The sequence below is a fragment of the Triticum urartu genome, chromosome 3 (genome assembly GCF_003073215.2).
Source record: "Triticum urartu cultivar G1812 chromosome 3, Tu2.1, whole genome shotgun sequence".
Lineage (NCBI taxonomy): Eukaryota > Viridiplantae > Streptophyta > Magnoliopsida > Poales > Poaceae > Triticum > Triticum urartu.
Window position 1 is genome coordinate 722840688 of NC_053024.1, and position 5843 is coordinate 722846530.

The window sequence follows — 5843 nt, forward strand, 5'->3', positions numbered from 1 at the left end:
TTATTTATTTCCTTATAATCATGATAAATGTTTATTATTCATGCTAGAATTGTATTAACCGGAAACATAATACATGTGTGAATACATAGACAAACAAAGTGTCACTAGTATGCCTCTACTTGACTAGCTCGTTAATCAAAGATGGTTATGTTTCCTGACCATGAACAATGAGTTGTTATTGATTAACAAGGTCACATCATTAGTTGAATATCTGATTGACATGACCCATTCCATTAGCTTAGCACCCGATCGTTTAGTATGTTGCTATTGCTTTCTTCATGACTTATACATGTTCCTATGACTATGAGATTATGCAACTCCCGTTTGCCGGAGGAACACTTTGGGTGCTACCAAACGTCACAACATAACTGGGTGATTATAAAGGAGCATTACAGGTGTCTCCAAAGGTAGATGTTGGGTTGGCGTATTTCGAGATTAGGATTTGTCACTCCGATTGTCGGAGAGGTATCTCTGGGCCCTCTCGGTAATACACATCACATAAGCCTTGCAAGCATTACAACTAATATGTTAGTTGTGAGATGATGTATTACGGAACGAGTCAAGAGACTTGCCGGTAACGAGATTGAACTAGGTATTGGATACCGACGATCGAATCTCGGGCAAGTAACATACCGATGACAAAGGGAACAACGTATGTTGTTATGCGGTCTGACCGATAAAGATCTTCGTAGAATATGTAGGAGCCAATATGGGCATCCAGGTCCCGCTATTGGTTATTGACCGGAGACGTGTCTCGGTCATGTCTACATTGTTCTCGAACCCGTAGGGTCCGCACGCTTAAGGTTACGATGACAGTTATATTATGAGTTTATGCATTTTGATGTACCGAAGGTTGTTCGGAGTCCCGGATGTGATCACGGACATGACGAGGAGTCTCAAAATGATCGATACGTAAAGATTGATATATTGGAAGCCTATGTTTGGATATCGGAAGTGTTCCGGGTGAAATCGGGATTTTACCGGAATACCGGGAGGGTTACCGGAACCCCCCGGGAGCTATATGGGCCATAGTGGGCCTTAGTGGAAAATAGAAGGGGCTGCCCTAGATGGGCTGCACGCCTCCCCCTTCCCCTAGTCCTACTAGGACTAGGAGAGGTGGCCGGCCCCCTCCTCCTCTTTTCCCCCTCCGCTAATCCTATTCCGACTAGGATTGGGGGGGGGAATCCTACTCCCAGAGGGAGTAGGACTCTCCTGCGCCCTCCTCCTTGGCCGGCCAGCCCTCCCCCTTGGATCCTTTATATATGGGGGCAGGGGGCACCTCTAGACACACAAGTTGATCCACGTGATATATTCCTTAGCCGTGTGCGGTGCCCCCTGCCACCATATTCCTCGATACTACTGTAGCGGAGTTTAGGCGAAGCCCTGCTGCTGTAGTACATCAAGATCGTCACCACGCCGTCATGCTGACGGAACTCTTCCCCGACACTTTGCTGGATCGGAGTCCGGGGATTGTCATCGAGCTGAACGTGTGCTCGAACTCGGCGGTGCCGTAGTTTCGGTTCTTGATCGGTTGGATCGTGAAGACGTACGACTACTTCCTCTACGTCGTGTCATCGCTTCCGCAGTCGGTCTGCGTTGGGTACGTAGACAACACTCTTCCCCCTCGTTGCTATGCATCACATGATCTTGCGTGTGCGTAGGAAATTAAGAAGGAGCATCAAGTGTTGATGGTTAACAAGACCACTAGTTTCAAGAAAAAGGGCAAAGGGAAGAAGAAGGGGAACTTCAAGAAGAACGGCAAGCAAGTTGCTGCTCAGGAGAAGAAACCCAAGTCTGGACCTAAGCCTGAAACTGAGTGCTTCTACTGCAAGCAGACTGGTCACAGGAAGTGGAACTGCCCCAAGTATTTGGCGGATAAGAAGGATGGCAAGGTGAACAAAGGTATATGTGATATACATATTATTGATGTGTACCTTACTAGAGCTCACGGTAGCACCTGGGTATTTGATACTGGTTCTGTTGCTAATATTTGCAACTCGAAACAGGGACTACGGAATAAGCGGGCACTGGCAAAGGACGAGGTGACGATGCGCGTGGGAAACGGTTCCAAAGTCGATGTGATCGCGGTCGGCACGCAACCTCTACATCTACCTTCGGGATTAATATTAGACCTAAATAATTGTTATTTGGTGCCAGCGTTGAGCATGAACATTATAGCTGGATCTTGTTTAATGCGAGACGGTTATTCATTTAAATCAGAGAATAATGGTTGTTCTATTTATATGAGTAATATCTTTTATGGTCATGCACCCTTGAAGAGTGGTCTATTTTTATTGAATCTCGATAGTAGTAATACACATATTCATAATGTTGAAGCCAAAAGATGCAGAGTTGATAATGAAAGTGCAACTTATTTGTGGCACTATCGTTTAGGTCATATCGGTGTAAAGCGCATGAAGAAACTCCATACTGATGGAATTTTGGAACCAATTGATTATGAATCACTTGGTACTTGCGAACCGTGCCTCATGGGCAAGATGACTAAAACACCGTTCTCCGGTACTATGGAGAGAGCAACAGATTTGTTGAAAATCATACATACCGATGTATGTGGTCCGATGAATATTGAGGTTCGTGGCGGATATCGTTATTTTCTCACCTTCACAGATGATTTAAGCAGATATGGGTATATCTACTTAATGAAACATAAGTCTGAAACATTTGAAAAGTTCAAAGAATTTCAGAGTGAAGTTGAAAATCATCGTAACAAGAAAATAAAGTTTCTACGATCTGATCGTGGAGGAGAATATTTGAGTTACGAGTTTGGTGTACATTTGAAAAATTGTGGAATAGTTTCGCAACTCACGCCACCCGGAACACCACAGCGTAATGGTGTGTCCGAACGTCGTAATCGTACTTTACTAGATATGGTGCGATCTATGATGTCTCTTACTGATTTACCGCTATCATTTTGGGGTTATGCTTTAGAGACGGCCGCATTCACGTTAAATAGGGCACCATCAAAATCCGTTGAGACGACGCCTTATGAACTGTGGTTTGGCAAGAAACCAAAGTTGTCGTTTCTTAAAGTTTGGGGCTGCGATGCTTATGTGAAAAAGCTTCAACCTGATAAGCTCGAACCCAAATCGGAGCAATGTGTCTTCATAGGATACCCAAAGGAGACTGTTGGGTACACCTTCTATCACTCCGAAGGCAAGACATTCGTTGCTAAGAATGGATCCTTTCTAGAGAAGGAGTTTCTCTCAAAAGAAGTGAGTGGGAGGAAAGTAGAACTTGACGAGGTAACTGTACCTGCTCCCTTACTGGAAAGTAGTTCGTCACAGAAAACTGTTTCAGTGACAGCTACACCAGTTAGTGAGGAAGCCAATGATAACGATCATGAAACTTCAGATCAAGATACTACTGAACCTCGTAGATCAACTAGAGTAAGATCCGCACCAGAGTGGTACGGTAATCCTGTTCTGGAAGTCATGCTACTAGATCATGATGAACCTACGAACTATGAAGAAGCGATGGTGAGCCCAGATTCCGCAAAGTGGCTTGAAGCCATGAAATCTGAGATGGGATCCATGTATGAGAACAAAGTATGGACTTTGGTTGACTTGCCCGATGATCGGCAAGCAATTGAGTATAAATGGATCTTTAAGAAGAAGACTGACGCTGATGGTAATGTTACTGTCTACAAAGCTCGACTTGTCGCAAAAGGTTTTCGGCAAGTTCAAGGGATTGACTACGATGAGACCTTCTCACCCGTAGCGATGCTTAAAGTCCGTCCGAATCATGTTAGCGATTGCCGTATTTTATGATTATGAAATTTGGCAGATGGATGTCAAAACTGCATTCCTGAATGGATTTCTAGAAGAAGAGTTGTATATGATGCAACCGAAAGGTTTTGTCGATCCAAAGGGAGCTAACAAAGTGTGCAAGCTCCAGCGATCCATTTATGGACTGGTGCAAGCCTCTCGGAGTTGGAATAAATGTTTGGATAGTGTGATCAAAGCATTTGGTTTTATACAGACTTTTGGAGAAGCCTGTATTTACAAGAAAGTGAGTGGGAGCCCTGTAGCATTTCTGATATTATATGTGGATGACATATTACTGATTGGAAATGATATAGAATTTCTGGATAGCGTAAAGGGATACTTGAATAAGAGTTTTTCAATGAAAGACCTCGGTGAAGTTGCTTACATATTAGGCATAAAGATCTATAGAGATAGATCAAGACGCTTAATTGGATTTTCACAAAGCACATACCTTGACAAGATTTTGAAGAAGTTCAAAATGGATCAAGCAAAGAAAGGGTTCTTGCCTGTGTTACAAGGTGTGAAATTGAGTAGGACTCAATGCCCGACCACTGTAGAAGATAGAGAGAAAATGAAAGATGTTCCCTATGCTTCAGCCATAGGCTCTATCATGTATGCAATGCTGTGTACTAGACCTGATGTGTGCCTTGCTATAAGTTTAGCAGGGAGGTACCAAAGTAATCCAGGAGTGGATCACTGGACAGCGGTCAAGAACATCCTGAAGTACCTGAAAAGGACTAAGGATATGTTTCTCGTATCTGGAGGTGACAAAGAGCTCATCGTAAATGGTTACGTTGATGCAAGCTTTGACACTGATCCGGACGATTCTAAATCGCAAACCGGATACGTGTTTATATTAAACGGTGGAGCTGTCAGTTGGTGCAGTTCTAAACAAAGTGTCGTGGCGGGATCTACATGTGAAGCGGAGTACATAGCTGCTTCGGAAGCAGCAAACGAAGGATTCTGGATGAAGGAGTTCATATCCGATCTAGGTGTCATACCTAGTGCATCAGGTCCAATGAAAATCTTTTGTGACAATACTGGTGCAATTGCCTTGGCAAAGGAATCCAGATTTCACAAGAGAACCAAGCACATCACGAGACGCTTCAATTCCATCCGGGATCTAGTCCAGGTGGGAGACATAGAGATTTGCAAGATACATACGGATGTGAATGTTGCAGACCCGTTGACTAAGCCTCTTCCACGAGCAAAACATGATCAGCACCAAGGCTCCATGGGTGTTAGAATCATTACTGTGTAATCTAGATTATTGACTCTAGTGCAAGTAGGAGACTGAAGGAAATATGCCCTAGAGGCAATAATAAAGTTATTATTTATTTCCTTATATCATGATAAAAGTTTATTATTCATGCTAGAATTGTATTAACCGGAAACATAATACATCTGTGAACACACAGACAAACAGAGTGTCACTAGTATGCCTCTACTTGACTAGCTCGTTAATCAAAGATGGTTATGTTTCCTAACCATAGACAAATAAGTTGTTATTTGATTAACGGGATCACATCATTAGTTGAATGATCTGATTGACATGACCCATTCCATTAGCTTAGCACCCGATCGTTTAGTATGTTGCTATTGCTTTCTTCATGACTTATACATGTTCCTATGACTATGAGATTATGCAACTCCCGTTTGCCGGAGGAACACTTTGTGTGCTACCAAACGTCACAACGTAACTGGGTGATTATAAAGGAGCTATACAGGTGTCTCCAAAGGTACATGTTGGGTTGGCGTATTTCGAGATTAGGATTTGTCACTCCGATTGTCGGAGAGGTATCTCTGGGCCCTCTCGGTAATGCACATCACATATGAAGGAAATATGCCCTAGAGGAAATAATAAAGTTATTATTTATTTCCTTATTTCATGATAAATGTTTATTATTCATGCTAGAAATGTATTAACCGGAAACATAATACATGTGTGAATACATAGACAAACAGAGTGTCACTAGTATGCCTCTACTTGACTAGCTCGTTAATCAAAGATGGTTATGTTTCCTAACCATAAACAAAAGAGTTGTTATTTGATTAACG